This window comes from Hyperolius riggenbachi, chromosome 3, assembly GCF_040937935.1.
Source record: "Hyperolius riggenbachi isolate aHypRig1 chromosome 3, aHypRig1.pri, whole genome shotgun sequence".
Lineage (NCBI taxonomy): Eukaryota > Metazoa > Chordata > Amphibia > Anura > Hyperoliidae > Hyperolius > Hyperolius riggenbachi.
The window spans coordinates 143,538,949-143,560,924 of NC_090648.1; positions in this window are offsets into that span (position 1 = coordinate 143,538,949).

Consider the following 21,976-nt stretch of genomic DNA (forward strand, 5'->3'; position numbering starts at 1 on the left):
AGAATCCAGTGACATGACAGTGGTGAAAGAATCCTATGACATGGCTGAGGTGACAGAATCCTGTGACATGATAGAGGTGACAGAATCCAGTGACATGACAAAGGTGACAGAAACTTGTGAAATGACTATGGTGACAGAATCCTGTGACATGACAGATGTGACAGAATCCTGACCATGGAGAAAGGATCATGTGATATGACAGAGGTGACAAAAACCTGTCAAATGACTATGGTGACAAAATCCTGTGACATGACAGATGTGACAGAATCCTGTGACAAGACAGAGGTGACAGAATCCTATGACATGGTCGAGGTTACAGAATCCTATAACATGGTCGAGGTTACAGAATACTGTGACATGACAGAAGTGACAGAATCCTGTGACATGACAGAAGTGACAGAATACTGTGACATGACAGTGGACAATCAGTATTGTTTATTAATATAGCATTTACTGATCCACTTGTAACCCACTAGCAATCACATGTGACATCACGGCAAGTTCTAAATGCTGGTTTAGTATAGAATATAGACTGCAGATACTGGCAGAACTCTGTAAAATGAGAACTGACCAACCCCAAGAAGGTGTGCTTTGTCACAGACAACCTCGGATATATTTAGATTAAGCCAGATGGTCAGTATGTTGGATACAATTTGAATTTTCCACTAGGCCCCCTCCAAACTACATACATAACAAATGCAGATATAGTGCAAAGAAGGTGGAAGCCAGGGTAGGCAAAGACCTTGTTAATGATTTTCTGTTCAAAGCATATATACAGTAAATAATTACCATTACAACACAGTTTTAGAACTTTGCAGTGGCTAAAAGAGGGCCCTAAGTGGTCTCTCCGTGTCATAGGCGGTCACAGCCTCTGCATCCTTAGGCCTCTTTCATACAGACAGCTGAACAGCGCACTTGGTATGCAGTTCAGCCTCCAACTCACAGCCACAAGTCATTTTTGGTTCTAATTTAATGCAGCCAAATAGCCGCTTTGGAACCCCACATGAATAAAAGTAGCATATCGCATCTAAGCACAGCAACGCTCGGAAGAGACTTAAAGAGGAACTGTGACCAAGGACCGAACTTCCTCCCAATCAGTGGCTGATACCCTCTTTCCCATGAGAAATCTTTTCATTTTCTCACACAGATCATCAGGGGGCTCTGTATGGCTGATATTGTGTTGAAACCCCCTCCCACAGTGTGATGTCAGGACCATGGTGCTGAAATCCCACTGTGAGAGCTTTGTTGCATTGTGGGAAATAACAGCTGTTTCCAACTGCCAAAAAAGCAAGCAGCAAACCCTTCCACTGACATCACCTGCCAGCAGTAAAAATGTCAACATGTGATAAATGTCAGAATGTAAATCAGGGATAGGAAAGATTTTACAGTGGGCAAACACTGACTAAATCATTTTTACATAATTATTGTAAAAATTAAGCACTTTTGTTCATTATGTTATTTTCAGTGGTGTTCCTCTTTAATATAGCGACTGCCTCAACACCACCCATGTCAAGTGCAATCAAACACCCAGCCAATGCATAAGAGCAGTTGACAGGTGGTGAATTCAATGCCTTCATCCTCCGTGGTAAATGAGGCCTCACTCACTACTACACCAATGATGCTTTCCTCTTTGGATATACAGATTGCCCAGCAAGCTAATGGTGAACCAGGGATATGTGTCTAATGAAACCACAACAGTTGCAATTAGTCAGTTAGCCACTTGAGGGAGCTCTAAACTTTGCTATTTGTTCTTATGTGATTGCTAGTGTGTGTTTGTCCTAACTTCTACATCTGGATGTGTAGCGGGAGCGTGGTCTCATATTACTGGCACAGTATAATGCAGTGCATATTATGCTCGGATTATACCCACTCTGAGCCTCTGCTGTTACTGTTTTATGTGCCAATGCTAATGCTGGCAAAACAGTGTTGGGTGATGTCTATCAAACAATTTTTCAGATTTAAACTCTTGTCTACTTTGATTCCAGCTGCTTGTTATTTTTTAAAGGGTTTGTGACGTTTTCACTCTGTTTTTGGAATTCATGGGTCCAGATCCAGAATGCACAAACAGCTGACTGCAACAGATTGTTTATTTTTGGCACAAAGCTGCATGTCTTTAATGGCCCATACTCACGGGCTACAATTGTCGCCGCGACACGCGGCGCGCGCGTGTTGCGGCGACAGGTCGCACGTGAGTATGCGCCATCGCACAGGCGCGCACCCCGAACTGTCGCCGGTCGCTGATGTCGCCAGGCGATTGAAAGTTTCAATCGCCTGGCGACAGTCGCCGCCGCACCTCCGCCGCAGCTGTCGCTTGTCCGCGTGAGTACGCGGACTAGCGACAGCAACCTCCATTGAGGTATACGGAGCTTCCGGCGGGGGGAGGAGGAACGTCGGCGACGGCTTCCGTTGCACCGCTGGTCTCTCTTCTGCGTGTGTACGCGGAGGGACCTGGCGAGGAGCTGTCGCCGGCCTGTTGCCCACACGCTCACGTGTGCTGGCGACAGGCAACTTTTGCTGCCCGTGAGTATGGGCCATAAGAAGTGGTCAGTGGCTGGAGGTTTTTTGTAGCGGAAGGGGGCACCAACATACAGAGAGAACGTTTCCCAATGGGGAAACAGACAGCCATGACAATTTTCTAACCATTTCCCTGAGTGGAGTTGTTCCATCCCCACATTTTGCCCCTGCTGGGGAAATTATTATTATTACTATTTATTGGATTTTTATAGCACCAACATATGATGCAGCGATGTACAATACATACAATTATAGACAATGATAACAGGGGTGACCACTAACACAATACGGGTAATAAGCAATCCTATACAATAAAACCTAAGTGTCCCTGCGTCATCCTGTCCCTGTGTCCGTGCGTTTGCGCTACTGCGCATGAGCAGCACAGACAGCCATTGGGACAGGAGGACAGGACCAGGAAGACGGGCGGGCGCGGGCGGGCGGACGAGTGCACGCGCGGGGGGGGCGCACGCATGCACACTGACATGCGGCGGTGTGGCAGACCTAGAGCCCATTTTTAAACGGGCTTAGGTCAAATAGTAAGCAATAAGAAACACATTACATGTATTAATACAATACCAGTTCATACACTGGAGTGGTTGTCCCAATGATACGAGTGCACAATCAATATATGATACACAAGGAGTGAGGGCACTGCCAAAGGCTTACAATCTAGAGGGAGGGCTGGTGACACGAAAGGAGGGGGGCTGCATCGAGAGGTTCTCGGAAGAGCGAGTTAGGGCAGCGTTGAGATGGGGTAGGCCTTCTTGAAGAGGTGAGTTTTGTGGGAAATTCAATTCACTTTTTGCTCTCAATGACCCATTTGCTCAGGGCCTGCCCGCCCATGAGACGGGGTGAAACGTTTGCCTCAGGCGGCACTTCTGGGGGGGCGGCACCCGCCCGTCCGTGGGTGTGGAGGGCCGCCCGAGCTGGAGGGGATAGCGGGCAGGAAGGGGGTATTGTGCCTAGCGGCGGGGAGGGGGGTCCGACCCCCCCCTCCCTCGCCTGGGTCCCCCGTCCTCTGCTCCCCTCCAGCTTGTTACGTCGCTGGCTGCAGCTGTAAGAGGCAACGGGCGGGGATCACTCACCTCTTCCTCGTTCCAGCGTGCGCTCCACTGACGTCACTTCCTGCGGCGTAGCAGGAAGTGACGTCAGTGGAGCGCAGGCTGGAACGAGGAAGAGGTGAGTGATCCCCGCCCGTTGCCTCTTATAGCTGCAGCCAGCCAGCGACGTAACAAGCTGGAGGGGAGCGGAGGACGGGGGACCCAGGCGAGGGAGGGGGAGGTCCGACCCCCTTCCCCGCCGCTAGGCTCAATACCCCCTTCCTGCCCGCTATACCCTCCAGCTCGGGCGGCCCCCCCACACCCACGGCTTGGGGGGGGGGGGGGCGGCCGCGGCGATTTCTTTAAAGTTTGCCTCAGGCGGCAAATGGTCTAGGGCCGGGCCTGCATTTGCTGTAACAGGAAATAAGGAGATATCCCCCCGAAACAAACTTATATTCTGAGCATTCTCAACTCTGTCTAAGTGAAAATAAAAGTCTTCAGCTTGGTGGACAGGTCAATGCTAAAACCCAAATCCATTTAACATTTTGAACAGTGGTTAAAGTTGAAACCTTCAGGATGATTTTTATTACTGTCTGTGTACCCATAGAAGAGACTTTGCCCCACTTACACAGACTGTGTTTGAAAAGAGGACTAGTTCCTTCAACAATTGGATTGTGTTTTTTTTTAACTGTGGTCTGAAGGATTCTGCACTAGCAGACTGTCAGTTGCTGTTTGGACATTAGGAAGCAAACAACTAGAGATTGGTCTGACGTGTGCTGGTACAAAATTGTTCTAGATGCGAGAGAGGCTGTGTGGAAAGTATGGATGCTCAGCATGCGTATGGTTGACGTCATGTCACTCCGAGCAATTTTTAGCTTGTTTTAAATGTCTGCAACTTGAAGTTTTAAAGAGAATCTGTATTGTTAAAATCGCACAAAAGTAAACATACCAGTGTGTTAGGGGACATCTCCTATTCCCCTCTGTCACAATTTCACCGCTCCCCGCCGCATTAAAAGTGGTTAAAAACAGTTTTAAAAAGTTTGTTTATAAACAAACAAAATGGCCACCAAAACAGGAAGTAGGTTGATGTACAGTATGTCCACACATAGAAAATATATCCATACACAAGCAGGCTGTATACAGCCTTCCTTTTGAATCTCAAGAGATCATTTGTGTGTTTCTTTCCCCCCTGAGGGGGGAGTGCATAGCAGAACCACAACACTGAAGAACTTGGCAGCCTTCCAGACACAGGCCGACAAGTCTGACAGGGGAAAGATACATTGATTTATTACAGAGACTGTGATAGTACAAAGTGCTGCAGTAAGCCAGAACACATTAGAATAGCTTTTGGAACTTGTAGGATGATAAAAAACAGGATGCAATTTTTGTTACGGAGTCTCTTTAAGTCTATTGGATGTTTGCAATAAAGTTTTTTGATATTTTTGGAAAGATCTGAGGTGAATGTCTTCTCTTTCCTAGGTTTAAAGTTCATAAACTTGTTCATCAGGCCCGCATATATTGTACAGCCCCGGATAGGTGCTATTAGTGCTTTATATTCCCTTCAGGTCTGCTATGGGTACAATACATTTTTCATACAAAAGGGACAAGCTTAAAGTGGTCTTAAACTCTGACATAACATTCAATAAAAATGTGTTTTCTACTTTGTATTATTCATACAGTTATCACATTTGCTTTTGTGCACAAGTAATATTGTCTGTCTACAGATTACAAGTTTCCAAAGTGTAGTTTTTCTTGTCTTGAAAACTGTCATTGCATTTTATTCCAACTGCTTTTTATTATATATTAAAATCTTCTAATTAGTTGTTCTGAGCTCTGTGTGTACCTGACGCACAGAGAGCTTCTCAGAGGGGCCCATATGCAATTAACTTTTTCTCCTAAGTTTTCTCCTAGGTGTTATTTTTAAACTTGTCAATAAAATGCTGTTTAAGCCATCAGAAAGGAAGAAAATAATTAAAATAATTTTGATAGTACTTTTTAGTACTTTTTCACCTACTTTTTGGTGCTTTTTTAGTTAAATAGTGCTGGAAAGTTATTTGAAATCAAAAATTAAAAATTATCTCCTAGGAGAAAACTTAGGTGAAAAAGTGAATTGCATAAGGGCCAGAGTGTTTTTTACTTGTTACAGACAAATGTATCAACATTGGAATGCAAACAAAGATACTGTTATCTCCAGTTTGGATGCAGATTTAAAACTGAATAGCAGGACAAAGTGCTTTGTTTAACCATAGGTAGGTGGGGATGGGTGCCATTAGCATAGGTAGGTGGGGATGGGTCCCTTTAGCATAGGTAGGTGGGGATGTTCTGCTAAAAAAAATATCTGGGATAGTAGCTTTAAAGTTGTGAGGAATCTTTTAGGGCAAAGCAGAAATGCTGACTTTCAGACCACTTTAATATATCTATATTTCCTCTGTAACACAGTCCTCCCTACAACTGTGTATTGATCTGGAGCATATATATGCACGTTTAGTCCTATGGAAGAAAAACACTTTACAAATGTTATTGTATTATATAATTCTCCAGAATCTGTCGAGCCTACTTGATGTTTAGTTCACCTGTGTGTGTTTTCCACAGTGTTATGTAACATTGTCTTTCTCAGGGCTGGTTTCAGTGGCAAGGGTAGAGATGAGCGTAATGACTTAATTACGATTTCGCGAAATTTCGCATAGTTATTGTAATTACGATTATGGCCGTAAGTACATAATCGTAATAAAGAAGGATTTCGCGAAATTCCGCAAGGGCGTAATTTTCGCGTAATTTTCGCATTACAGTGGGTATCGCGAAATTACTTTTGCCTTGCATGCAACCGTTTGTAAGCGTAGTTACATAACGTAATTTCGCGATAGTTCATATTACTGTAAGCGTTAATTTTCGCGTCGTTTTTCGCGTTACGCATATATAAATTTCGCCATGTAGTGATATTTCGCATCAAAATTCACCATGCAGACGAAAACGCGAAAAAAAATAAGCTAACTTTCGCGAAAATTAAGCAAACCCGAAATTACGTTATGGTTTAACGCGAAATTACGTTATGAACGAAACGCGAAATTACGCGTTGAAAATTACGCTTACGATATTTTCAATTACGATTTTAATGGCAATTACGCTACCATAATTTCGCATCGTAATAGCAAATTTCGCATGCGTAATTATAGTAACGCGAAATTTCGAAAATTTCGGCTCAACACTAGGCAAGGGGGCCCCAGGGCAAAGGTGGTAACCTGTGGGCCCCCCTAAACCCCTGCCCCCCTACACCGCACCAGCAAAGTCAGCCACTAATAACAAGGTGACAGTGGTTTGCAGATTGTAAAGCACAGAATAGGTACAGCTGCATGGAGCACATGGGACAGACTTAGCAGAGCAGAGTGAAGCAGGTCGCCACACTCACCTCCAGCTCACAGGGTCATGTCAGAGTGTGAAGTTTGCAGTTCAGGATGAAAGAGTTGTAAGACGCGAGGAGGACACTGCGAGGCTGCACCGTATACTCGTGCTGCTTCCTGCTGCGCACATGGGCAGGGGCGTATCTGGGTAATATAGAGCCTATGGCAAACACTGGAATTGCACCCCCCCCCCCCCCACACACACACACACACACACACACTCAGAGTCCTCTTCTCTCTAATAACAGCTTCCTTTCCTGTGTGCATGTGTTATAGTTGCCTGTGTTTTTTGTCTCAGGATATTGCGGAATTTACTTTTTTGGAAATATCTCTTTATTCCCTCTCTGTCCTCTTTGCTAACGCTAAGCCAATAAATTAAGTAGCCATGTTCCCCAGATACCAGAATTAATCTTATCAGAGTGATGGGAAGACACAGGGGCAGGCATGGTGGTGCAGCACAGGAGGAGACATGGCGCCCATGTTGCTGTGGCGCCCATGGCAAGAGCCATGCCCCTCTAGATACGCTTCTGCACATGGGCTACTGCTGTCAGAGGAGGAGGAGTCGCCACACAGGAAAGCCCTCTGTGTCTGAGAGCCCGAGCCTCTCTGTGGCCTCAGTTAATTCACACAGAGTGTTAGCGGCACAAGGAGGAGCTGTTGTGGGGTCCGGTGCCCCCTTTGCCTTAATGGCAGCGCCCTCATCTTTCTCCTGGTTACAGCCCCCTTATCTGGTTGTCCACTTGCTTATCTGTGACGTATGTATGTATGACGCCTGCACAGCAGTTCATCACTATATGCATGTATAACAGATGTACTGACTGTCCCACACATAATATTATCAGATGCAGGAAGCAATAAGTGCCATAAGTGGGGTTTCATCCTGTGAGTGAGTCACACATTTCTGCAATAGCAGCCTGATGCACAGCCTGTACGCAGGAGGTTACACATTGCTGGAGAAGTCAGTAAAAACTAATCCTGCTTATCTTATGTGTACATGAATGTGCTGGTAAAATCACACTACCGCCCACACAGCCTGAGCACTGATGGTGTATGGGATGCTATAGCATGGTGTGGTTACTGAGAAAGATAGCAATATAAACACAGTGATGTCAAACTTCTACAAACACCAACCTCCCCCTAACCGGTATTTCACAAGCAGATTTCCCAAACCATTTTCCACCCGTTTACACTGATCAAACCTCATTCCTACACACAGGTCATTTACGCTCCACAGGAAGTATTGTATAAGTGATTCTGTTCTATCAACACAAGGATTCCTAAAAGAGGATAGATGAATTAGTCACTATAATGTAATGTCTCTGTTCTGATGATACTATTACACAGGCTTAAAGTGAACCTGAGGAGAGAGGAGTGATATGGAGGCTGCCATGTTTGTTTCCTTTTAAACAATACTAGTTGCCTGGCAGCCCTGCTGTTCTATTTGTCTGCAGTAGTGTCTGAATACTACCAGAAACAAACATGTAGCTAATCATGTCAGATCTGAAAACTGATACATTTCTTCATTTTAAATGTTAAAATGGGAATATACTCCCACAATTTAAATTTCAGTAACTACTCTTAGTTACATAAAACAAAAGCATTCCCAAGCATTCACTGTGTGTCAAACATATTTATTTTCACTGCAGAGAGCAGGAAAAGCTTGCTTATCTCTGGTCATCACAAATGTAAAGTTTGTCTACTGAAGCTCTCTGCATGTTTCTTGACTCTGCTACCCCCTTTCTGCTGAATAGATGCATCGCTCTGGTAAGGGCCCATTCCCCATTGGTGCGTTTTCAGAGCGATTTCAGCTTTGCTGAAAATCGCTAGCGATTTGAAAACCGTGTGCACAATGAAAGTGTATGGAAGTGTTCTCATCTAAGCGTTTAGCGATTTGCTGAAACGCAAAAGCGTTGCATGCAGCGTTTTCTGAGCGTTTCTGGAGCGATTAGCGTTTCAATAAAAGTATTTGAATTGAACTAGAAAACGCAAAACGCTAATCGCTGGAGAAACGCTCTCTATACAGTGAAAAACCGCTAGGAAAAAACGCCAGAAAAACGCTCAGTGTTTTGCGTTAGCGTTTAGCGATTTCTAGTGTGAATGGGCCCTAACAGTTGAGTTGCTTCATCAGAAAAATAAGGGAGCAGAGGAAGACAAGACAAAGGCAGACAGAGATTTTTTCCAGCAATGATTACATTTTCCAATGAGCAAGAGAGAAGCAAGCCTGTACTGCTGTCTGCAGTGAAAGTAAACATTTTTAAACACAGGGAATGCTTGGGAAATATTTCAAATGTTATTTTATGTAACTAAGGGTTTCATTCACTAAGCTGCGCTGCTACCGCAGCGCAGCTTAATGACTACAGGAAGTGTTATAATTTCCTGCACACGCTATGCAGCCATAGCGTGTGCAGTCTAATTACGCTGGTGTGATTCAGACACTACTGCAGCCAAAGAGATCAGCAGTGTCAGATCTGACAAGATTAGCTGCATGTGTGATTCACACACTACTGCAGCCAAAGAGATCAGCAGGACTGCCAGGCAACTAGTATTGTTTAAAAGGAAATAAATATGGCAGCCTCCATATTCCATTCTTACTACAGTTGTCCTTTAAAACAGACATTCCAGTTAAGTTTGCTTTTACATCACACATATTTATATCATAACTAAACAAACAAAACAAAGAAACCACAATTAAGAAAGAACCTTCCCACCTCCATACATTGATGTAGGATTTACTGCATCAATCATCCCATGTCACAGAAGTAGAAAAAAATCCTACACACTCACTGCTGCAGCTGATGGAAACCACATGTAACTGAAAGTACTGGGACCACTGACTGGGTCGGGAGTGAAGATGTTAAGCATCACTTGGGTATGTGTTTTGCTTCTTCTGTAGAAAGTTCTGGATAGTTACCAGAACCCTGCCTGAGTATCACATGACACAAAGCACACGGACAATGTCAAATCAAGCTATAAAAACCAGTGTCACTGGGGTCACACCGAACTTCTGCAACCTCTAGTGAGCACTGAAGAGCTAAAAACATACCTAAACATGTCTTAAGAAAGCTGTCACCCAGTTATATATAAAAAAAAACAAAAGTTTGCTTTCCTAAAACAGAAAGAATTTGCGATAATTCAGGTTGGAGTGAGCTTGAGATGTCTCCCAGAGCAACACTGCTGAATATATGCAAATTAACCATTGTACCCTTAGAAGCTAAACACACCTCCAGAACCGCTGGAATGCAATGATGTGTGAGCTTGTTAATTTGTACAGAGCCATAATAATCCAACATGCATACAGGCTGTTTCGGATTGTTTGATCCTCATCAGTGCATGGCATGGATTAATTTGGCTCTATGAAGTAGGGATTGTAAATGTGAGAGGCGCAGACTAGAGATGAGCGTAATGACGTAATTACGATTTCGCGAAATTTCGCGTAATTAGTGTAATTACGTTTATGGCCGTAAGTACATAATCATAATGAAGAAGGATTTCGCGAAATTTCGCGTAAGCGTAATTTTCGCGTAATTTTCGCATTACAGTGGGTATTAAGAAATTAATGCGTATGGCCATGCTCCCAAGCGGAAAAGTTGACGCATGGATCAATGTTAGGTAGCCGCCGACTTTAAGGGTTAATAGCAAAGCCCCCTTAAATGCTAAGAGCCTCAAATTTGGAGAATATATTAAGGAGATCAGGAGGAATAAGAGGAATTTTTTTTTTCAAAAAGACCTTATAGTTTTTGAGAAAATCGATGTTAAAGTTTCAAAAAAAAAATGTATACATTTAAAAACCCGCCGACTTTAACGGTTAATAGCAAAGCCTGCTTAAAGTTTAGGAACACCAAATTCCCAGGGTATATTAAGGGGATCCGTGGGAATAAGAGGAAAAACATTTTTTTCAAAAAGACCTTATAGTTTTTGAGAAAAATCGATTTTTAAGTTTCAAGGGCAAAAATGTCTTTTAAATGCGGAAAATGTCAGGTTTTTTTGCACAGGTAACAATAGTGTATTATTTTCATAGATTCCCCCAAGTGGGAAGAGTTTTACTTACTTCGTTCTGAGTGTGGGAAATATAAAAAAAAAACGACGTGGGGTCCCCCCTCCCAGACCTCTTTAACCCCTTGTCCCCCATGCAGGCTGGGATAGCCAGAATGCGGAGCACCGGCCGCGTGGGGCTCCGCACCCTAACTATACCAGCCCGCATGGTCCATGGATTGGGGGGTCTCGGAAGGGGAGGGGCAGCCAAGCTTTCCCCTCCCCCTCCGAGCCCTTGTCCAATCCAAGGACAAGGGGCTCTTCTCCACCTCCGATGGGCGGTGGAGGTGGAGGCCGCGATTTCCTGGGGGGGGGGGGGGGTTTCATGGTGGAATCTGGGAGTCCCCTTTAAAAAGGGGTCCCCCAGATGCCCACCCCCCCCTCCCAGGAGAAATGAGTATCGAGGTACTTGTATCCCTTACCCATTTCCTTTAAGAGTTAAAAGTAAATAAACACACAAACACTTAGAAAAAGTATTTTAATTGAACAAAAAACATAACCACGAAAAAAGTCCTTTAATATTCTTAATTAACCATTAATACTTACCTGTCCCTTTAAATAAATGATCCCTCGCAATAGCCTCGGAAATGTTCTATCAGTTACAATGTAACAAAGTTATTACAATGTAACAACTTTGTTACATTGTAACTACGCCGCACCCGACGTCACTCGCCGCTCAGCCGCCGCAGCAATTACGAAGTCCCCGCAGCTCCCGCTGTCCACCCCGCCCACATCTGTCACCCACATGTCACCCACATGTGGGTGACATGTGGGTGACATGTGGGAGAGGCGGGGAAGGCAGCGGGAGCCGGCGGGGACTTAGCGTCCTGCACGGAGTCCGGACCCGACAGAGCTCTGAGCTAAATAGCTCAGAGCTCTCTAAGCATCTTTGAATTTGGGCTCCAAGGAGCCCCATTGGTCCTTAGCAGACCAATGGGGTTCCTTCAAATCAGAAGGAACCCCATTGGTCTGCTAAGGACCAATGGGGCTCCTTGGAGCCCAAATTCAAAGATGCTTAAAGAGCTCTGAGCTATATAGCTCAGAGCTCTGTCGGGTCCGTGCAGCACGGACGCGTATGCGGCGGCTGAGCGGCGAGTGACGTTGGGTGTAACAAAGTTGTTACATTGTAATAACTTTGTTACATTGTAACTGATAGAACATTTCCGAGGCTATTGCGAGGGATCATTTATTTAAAGGGACAGGTAAGTATTAATGGTTAATTTAGAATATTAAAGGACTTTTTTCGTGGTTATGTTTTTTGTTCAATTAAAATACTTTTTCTAAGTGTTTGTGTGTTTATTTACTTTTAACTCTTAAAGGAAATGGGTAAGGGGTACAAGTACCTCTATACTCATTTCTCCTGGGAGGGGGGGTGGGCATCTGGGGGACCCCTTTTTGAACGGGACTCCCAGATTCCACCATGAACCCCCCCCAGGAAATCGCGGCCTCCACCTCCACCGCCCATCGGAGGTGGAGAAGAGCCCCTTGTCCTTGGATTGGACAAGGGCTCGGAGGGGGAGGGGAAAGCTTGGCTGCCCCTCCCCTTCCGAGACCCCCAATCCATGGACCATGCGGGCTGGTATAGTCAGGGTGCGGAGCCCCACGCGGCCGGTGCTCCGCATTCTGGCTATCCCAGCCTGCATGGGGGACAAGGGGTTAAAGAGGTCTTGGAGGGGGGACCCCACGTCGTTTTTTTTTTATATTTCCCACACTCAGAACGAAGTAAGTAAAACTCTTCCCACTTGGGGGAATCTATGAAAATAATACACTATTGTTACCTGTGCAAAAAAAACCTGACATTTTCCGCATTTAAAAGACATTTTTGCCCTTGAAACTTAAAAATCGATTTTCTCAAAAACTATAAGGTCTTTTTGAAAAAAAATGTTTTTCCTCTTATTCCCACGGATCCCCTTAATATACCCTGGGAATTTGGTGTTCCTAAACTTTAAGCAGGCTTTGCTATTAACCGTTAAAGTCGGCGGGTTTTTAAATGTATACATTTTTACTTTGAAACTTTAACATCGATTTTCTCAAAAACTATAAGGTCTTTTTTAAAAAAAAAATGTTCCTCTTATTCCTCCTGATCTCCTTAATATATTCTCCAAATTTGAGGCTCTTAGCATTTAAGGGGGCTTTGCTATTAACCCTTAAAGTCGGAGGCTTTTTTATATTATACGGAGCGTTACGGTTTAACGCGACATTACGGTAGCGTTTAATGCGAAATTACGGCATGAACGAAACGCGAAATTACGCGTTGAAAATTACGCTTACGGTATTTTCAATTAAGATTTTAATGGCAATTACGCTACCGTAATTTCGCATCGTAATCGCAAATTTCACATGCGTAATTATAGTAATGCGAAATTACGAAAATTTCGGCTCAACTCTAGGCCGCAGACTAACCAGCAAGCTCATGGTGACCCAGAACTCATTGGAGAGTGTGTAAGGGACTACAATGGTCCTAAAAGCCCCCTTACTAAGATGTTAAGAAAAACAAAAGTTTGCTTTCCTAAAACAGAAAGAATTTGCGATAATTCAGGTTGGAGTGAGCTTGAGATGTCTCCCAGAGCAACACTGCTGAATATATGCAAGTGGAGTTCTGGGTCACCACGAGCTTGCTGGTTAGTCTGTGCCAGTTATATATGAAGCCCTACTGGAGGCTATCAAAACAGTCTCTTCCTTTGCTGAGGAAAACAAACAGATAATTTGTAGCTGAAAACTTCTGATATTTTTGTAATTTTTACTTTGTTGATGAGCAGAACAAGAAAATGGTTTAGAAGTAAGTACAAAGTACCTTCAAACCAAATTAAATCAAATAAAAGATAGCTTTATTGGCATGACCAAGATTCATACAGGCATTGCAGAAGCAAGGGGAAATAGGGGACATGGAAGGGGGGTGGGGTAGGGGTACAATGGGTTAGCAGTCTGTTTGTGGACAATTTTAGGTTTACAGTTAATTTATGCTCCTCTCAGTCTTGGCAAAAGACTTTAGGCGTGATAAGCCGTGCAAAGCTGAGTTATCACCGATTTGTGCTGCTCTTCGCGCGAAGCTCCCGCGCGCAAAGTTTTGTGCGCGTAGCGCACCGCGCTGCGCGCGCAAAGTCCCATAGGGCTCAATGGACGCTGCGCGCGAAGCACGGTACACTGCGCGCGCAGCGCGGTGCGCTACGCGCGCAAAACTTTGCGCGCGGGAGATCGCGCGAGTTTCTTCTTATCACGCCTAAACTGAGTTTAGGCGTGATAAAGGGCTTTTCACAGGCGTGCAAACACTTTGCACCGCTTTGTGAATCAAGCCCATATAGTGTGCAGCGATTGTTACTGTGGATTCCTTCTCTCAGTCTATGGCATATCTTCCACTAGGGGCTTCTGGCAAATTCATTGGATCCTAGTGGACTCTTCAGAGGAATATATGATAAAGCACTGAGTTACCAAAACAGGAAGTCTCTTTTCAGAAGCTGGGCGATTACTGGAACAGGAAGTAAAAGTGCTGTAGTTGAAGAGAGAGTGAGATAACAAAGAATTGTTATGTTCACTGGACAGAATAACAGTATTAGCTATTTTACCTCCTTTCCACTCCCCCTGCATTTTCTCCCCTTCCGCCTTCCCCTACTTCACAGTTCTATATATGCCCACTGTGCCCTTTACAGGTATACTTCCCAACTTCCTGAAAAGAGAAGGGCAGCCTTAAGTGCAAAACTATTTTAGCTAAGCGCCCGCTGCACTTTATAATAATCATTGCAATCACATAGAGGCTGCATGCAAAGTATTAGTTGACCACTTGTGCCCATACCACAGTGCCATCACGTCCTCTTTGCCACCAGTTGTAGCAGAAGGACGTGATTGTTAGTCTGTAGCAGCTGATGAGCACAGAGTGCGTATTATCATGTGCTTGTGCAACAAGTAGGGCGCTGACCAGGGTGTGATACCCTGTTGTCTGAGCCAGGGAAAGCTACTGAGGTGGAGGGTGGTCCACTAGACTAGACCTCCAAAAAGAGCTCTGTGAAAGAGGGGGGACCACTAGATTACCAAGAAAAGCATTAAAGGGGAAGGGCGAGAGTCCAGAGGCTTCCCATATGAATCTCCAGACCACCAATCCAGGGCTTGGCCCATCTTTATCTTCTGGCATGGAGCGAAGCCGTAAATGATCTATTTCACACTGGGGCATGCATGAGTATGGTTTCCACATGATCAGTAGAACAAAGCTACTCCTGCACTGCTTTTTTTCCTCCATGCACAAGCACTTTGTTCTACTGGACATGTTTGAACCTTACGCCCACATCCAGGGACCCAGCTCTAGATCAGTGGGGTGGAGAAGAATCTGACAAACCTCAAGACTATCCTGAAAGATAAAAACAAAGACTGCACTTGTGCAGGAGCGCTTTATGACCTCATTACACAGGAACACAGAAGTGCTGACACTGCCACTTCACTGACATTGTTCAAAAAGCATCAGCAGCAGCAAGATGAACCCGCAGAGCCTGCCCTGCAGCATACATGGAGTTGATACATGGCGTTATTTAGGGTAATCTAGGGACCAGTGGCCTAACAGTACTGTGTGGGCGTAGAACGCTCCCAGCATCGGGAGCACAATAGGGGCATGCAAGCAGCCGCGTCATCGCTGCTGGCCAATTTACCACAACTGACCACGGACAATGGAGCAACCATGGAGGATGGAGAGGGAGCCCACGCCTGCTTGGAGGTATAAATACTTATCTTTTCAACATCTCAGGTTTCTTTTAAATGGAGCTTCTATATTATGTATTTTGTATCTCTGCTCTTATTCTTATAGTTAGCATCAACATAGAAAATATCCCAATAGCCTCAACTCCTTACGTTCGCTGTCTGAGCTCATTTCTGGTATTGAAAGCCAATATACTTAATAAGTCAAAGGGAGTGTAGTATAATAGATGTCCTTAATAGTGTTCCACCACACCTTTCACAATCTTCATGTAAGCAACGAATATAGCTTGACAATAATAATCAAGAAACCAATTTGTATCGCAAAACTTTTCTAAATCTTTCTTTATTAAGCAACTCCACACTTGAAATTTCTCTTCAATTGCAATAGATATAGTGCATATAAAAAAGTACAAAAATCATCCACATCAATATTTCAATAAAATTGTGTGTATTCCATTTTAAGATAATTGTAACAGTCCTTAAAGAGAATTCTTACAATAAAAAGCATACCATTTTATTCCTTATGTTCTCCTGGGTCCCTCTGTGCTGTTTCTGCCACTCCCTGCTGCAATCCTGGCTTGTAATTGCCATTTTTATGCAGTGTTTACAAACAAAAAACATGGCTTCTAAGGCCCGGTTCACATTAGCGTTCCCTGTCCGGATCCGCCTGATCGTATCCGGACCGTATACTGTACAAACGGAACGTACGTTCCGCATAGCAATGCAAAGGCTATGCGGACGTTCACATACGTACGTTCCGTACAGTACGGAGCCGGACCGGATCCGGACTCCGGACACTTTTCCAACATGAGCTATTTTTTGGGTCCGGATCTCCGGCCCACGCACCCGGACCGGAGCCGGACCTGAGCCTGACAGCACCATCCGGAACACAGAAACCAAAGAGGAATGGAAGGCACAGAACACACTGCCTACAAACAACTGACGTTCTACCCCACTTCCTATGCGTATCCAAGCGGCCATTTCGGATGGGGACACATGGGCCAAGCATGTCTGGAGTGGAGCAGCAGTGACAGACGTACTGGAGCTGTTTGGCAGAATGTCGGAGGTGGAGGTGAGGCCTACAGCGGAGGAACCTGATTCTACAGGTGCACCAGGTGCACCTTCTGCTGATCCCAACATTTTTTTCTTTAAATTTCGCTATTTTTTGCCCACGGATCCGGATGGCAGCCTGATTCATGCCTGATGCAAACGGACCGGATCCGGATCAGGATCCGATCAGAGTGTGATACGCTGAGAACAGCTTACTGTGTGACTCATGCAGAGCTTGGAGAGGGTGTGTATAGCTTCTGACAATGACAAGCAGTGCTGCACATTCCACACATTCCAGCCTAAGCCCGACAGACACGACAGAGGAAAGGAGATACGATTTATTACAGAGACAGTGCAACTATGAAAGGCTACAGTAAGACAGTCCACATTAGAACAGGCATAGGAACTTATAGGATAGAAGAAATAAGGCTCAAAATTTTGTTACAGAGTCTCTTTAAGGCATACTTGAGGAGTTGAAAAGAGAAGTATTTATACTTACCTGGGGCTTCCTGCAACCCCTTGCAGGCTGTGGGCTCCCTTGCCTTTCTCCTCAGTTGCTACATCATCCCACGGTCAGCTATGGTTAATTGGTCAGTCACACTCAGTCAGGCATGCGTGGGCTGGCTGCATGTGCCCCTATTGCGCTTCTGTCACTGGGAGCGCTGTGCGCCTGCAAATTTTGAACATGTGAAACTTCTAAACTAAATTGTAATTAACTTATTGTGAACATATTTTTGCAAATTGACACTAACCATAGTTCATTTTATGGTTAGTGCAAAAAATATTTTAACTTATAAATTATAAAGTTGCGACTTTGGAATACACAAAATACAGTATTTATTCGAAATTCCATGCAAACTTTTGCAGTTTATTTGGTGTTGAATTCAGTGATTCGTCTTATCATCTTCTGTTGATGTATTATTACCACATATTACCATGCCTCTTTATCTCCTTTCAGTATCTTGAATATATTGTAACTCTGGGTGTCTCAAGTCCTACTCCGTTGAGCCACATTAACCCATGCAATGCACTGATGAGGATCAACCAATCCGAAGCAGTCTGTATGCATGTTGGATTATTGTGGCTCTGTGCAATTAACAAGCTGACACATCATTGCATTCCAGCGGTTCTGGAGGTGTGGTTAGCTTACAGGGACAACAAAGGATGATTTGCATATTCAGCAGTGATGCATCGTGGGAGATATCATATGCTCACTCCAACCTGAATTATCGCAAATACCTTCTGTTTTAAAAAGGCAGACTTTTGTTTTGTTATATCTTGAATATTATTATGCTTTATTATTTAGAATACTCTGCAAATAAAAAAGATTTACAAAGAGGTTACATAGTTAACGTGATTTTCAGTGATAAAAGGTTTAATTTGTAACAAAAACTTATATAAGTTGTTTTCTGATAATAAAGTAGACAAAAATGCCAATATGAAGGTAAGCATCCTATTGTTTATACAGTATAGGATAGGAAGGGAAGAAATAGTCTACTAGATTATACACAGGCTACATTATAGCTGTACAAATTATGTCATCCAGGATGACTGCTGCCTGAAATCTGGAATAAATCACATTTCAGGGGCAGACTAGTGTGTTAAAAGTTCAAATGTCTGTAAAACAAAGCCACCTTCCCCCATCAGCCACGCTACAGAGGTGTTGTAGCAAAAAGCTGTATTCCAAGAACCTATAGGAGGCTCTGTTGCCAATTACATTCCAGGGAACATTATTGTTTTCACTATTATTATTTGTCTTCTACAAATACCCACACCAACATTTCAAAAAAAAAAACGAAGGGGGAATGCAGTCAATATGTTCTCTCTAATGAATCCAATAAATTAGATAAACTATTTTAAGTTCTAAGAACAATTTCTTTTTTTTTTTTTATTAAAAAAAGGTCTGAAAGGGTTAATGGTTTTAGTTTCATTTTTTCATGCAGGTTTTGCAGCTACACTGTGCAGCACTAAGCTCTCCTGGCTGGAGAGAGGTTGCTCTCTTTTCTCCCCCTTCCTGCACTGCACACCCTCCTGCCCCTAAAAAGGGTCCTGGAGGGCCCAGAGTTGTGGGCCCCCTCAAGCTTCTCCCACTAAAGTCTCATACACACGGGGCACAACTGTCGCTACAAACACGTGGCACGTGCATGTCTGAGCGACAGTTGCCCGATGTGTATGACGCACGCGCCACGAACTGTTGGCGGATAGTAAAGTTGCCGTGCAATTGAAAAGTTCAATCGCCGGCAACTTCTGTCTCTGCAACTGTCGCTAGTCCACCACGCGTACTGTGTGTGTATGCAGGCTAGCGACAGGAGACAAACGCAAGTGAATTGAGCATCCGGCCGGGGGATGCTTCCTTCACAGACAGCTTCCGCTGCGTCTCTGCCTTTCTGGCGAAACGTGTGGATAGCTGTCGCTGGCAACAGCAGACAATTGTGCCCCGTGTGTATTTACCTTAAGGGCGCCCCTGCGGCTGCATCCCTTGCAGGTTCTATTGTTATGCCCCTGCTTATTACCTAACACTAACCTGCCTCTCCAAGTCTAATACTAAGCTCCATTCGCATTACCTTATTGCCTAACACTAACCTCTCTCTCCATGCCTAACACTAACCTTCCTCTTCTCTCCCTAACAATAACCTCCCTCTCCATGCTTGACACTAACCTCCCTCCTTGCTACCTTATCGCTTAACACTTAGATCCATCCAGGAGCATAGCAATAGGGGGCGCAGAGGTAGCGACCGCATCGGGGCCCTTGGGCAAGAGGGGCCCCGAAGGGCCCTTCTTCAACTACAGTATTAGCTCTCTATTGGTCCTGTGCTCATAATAATCATTTCTATAGATACTTTGAATAGTGATAATCAAACTGTTCCCCATCCCCTTCTTGCACCTCTGACACTGTAGTTGCAATTGGCAAGTTTTGGTGTGCCGTGTCAATTGTTATGTATAGAGTGCTCGGGGAGCCCCAATGTAAAACTTGCATCGGGGCCCACAGCTCCTTAGCTACGCCACTGGCTCTGTCTTTACGCCTAACACTAACCTCCCTCCCCAATACCCTTTCTTACGCCAAGCACTAACCTCACTCTCCACGCTAACACCAACCTCCCTCTCCGCTACCTTATTGCCTAACACTAACCACTGGAGCTCAGCTATCTAAGTGAACCACATTCCTATCCCCTGACGAAGTCCTGTCCATGCTGCTGCAGCCTAACTTATAACTAATCTGTGCATATATCATACCTGATTGCCCATGCCCAAACTAAGCACCCAGCGTCCCCTAACTGCAAATATGCATTGCAGTTATGGGAGGCCGTGAGCGACTAGCGCTGCTGCACCAAAATCACCTGCTTCAAATCTTCCATCTTGGTAGTACCATCTTATCTTCATAATATCATGACCAGTATTTCAGTCAGAGACATTTAGCTTATTTCACAATGAAAGATGAGGAAAAGCTTAAAGAGACTTGGAGAGGAGTCAAGTGCCGTTTCTTTACTTACCCGGGGCTTCTTCCAGCCTCATAAGCATGGATGCGTCCCTCGCCGTCCTCCGGCAGTCCTACCGCAGTCCTCACGAAATCCTTTTGTTCAGCCACCATCAACTACTGGTACTCGGCTCAGTCAGGCTAAGTCTGACTGAGTGACGTAATCCAGGGTCTTCTGCGCTTGCACAGGAGGTTTGCGAATGCACAGAAGGCCCTCCGTGGACGTCACTGAGCCGAATACCGGAGAAGATTGGGGCTTAACAGGCACTCGGGAGGACGGCGAGGGACCCACCCATGCTTATCCATGCTTATGGGGCTGGAGGAAGCCCGGGTAAGTAAACAAACAGCCACTTGACTCATCTCTGAGTCTCTTTAACAACAACTAGCACATCTGACTTCTAATAATCTATAGTACATAGGAAAAAGAGACTGCTGCACTCACGTATAATCCCAAATGGGAGCAGGAAAATCCAAAGCCAAATAGTCCAAGAGTAAAGGTAAAAAATCCCGCTGCACCAGATGGTAGGGTAAAGTGAAAATATCTTTATTCTGTTACTCCATGTCAGTGTTACAAATAAAAGCTCACGCGTATCGGAGCAAAAGATGGCTCCTTAATCATAATTATATTAATCATTGATTGAATCAATTAATAAATATTTTACAATAGAGGATTTGCGACAATATGATGTGGTTTTGCATGTGTGTTTTTATATGTACTTTTATTATAAGATATTGGTTTACACCATTTTAAATTTGTGATGTCTGTAACTTTAAGGCCAAAATGGACACCCTTGTGGGTGGGGCCTCCCTTTTTGCTATATAACTGATGCAATGCATGTGTTTGTTAGCTATGATTAAGGAGCCATCTTTTGCTCCGATACGCGTGAGCTTTTATTTGTAACACTGACATGGAGTAACAGAATAAAGATTTTTTCACTTTACCCTACCATCCGGTGCAGCGGGATTTTTTACCTTTACTCTTGTTCTAAAAATCTATGCAGGGTTCAGTTCCTGGTAAAATGCCTGCTTTAAAATGAGGCTCTAGTCAATAACACAGTTTACTTGCACTACTTATGAGTAAACTTACATTTACATGCTGTTTTAAAATACAGACACAGCTCTTCTATTGTTTAGATTACAAAAATGCCTTATTACTAATCTATTCTCATGTGCTTGGTGTTTGCTGAAGTGGTGATATCAACTGCAGAGGAATGATAAGCAGTAGAGAAGAATGACTAACAGCTAAGCAAGGAAGGGGGAATACATTATAAAGCTGTGAGAAATAGTTAAGTGTGTGAATAAACACAGAGTAGCAACTTATACTCTAGCTAGCTTTTAGAAAGGAGGTAAAATTAGCAATGCAAGTATACTGCATTAATGATTAGGACCACATTGAATACTTTTTAATTTTTAATACTCTAAGTACACTAAGTATAAGTACACCGATAGTTTAAAAATAGTCACTACTGTGCTTTATAATGCATTCTGAAATAGAAGTATCTCGCTGTATATATGCGTGGATAAGTTCTCCTATGCACACGCCCCTCCAAACCGCTAACTACCACCCACACACTTTTGGCTTAGAAGATAGGCTAAAACGGTGATGGCTAACCTTGGCACTCCAGCTGTGACAAAACTACAAATCCCACCATGCCTCTGCCTCCCCGAATAACGGTTAGAGTTGTCAGAGTATTGCAATGCCTCATGGGACTTGTAGTTCCACCACAGCTGGAGTGCCAAGGTTAGCCATCACTGGGCTAAAAGCTATGACCTACCTATTGGCCAGC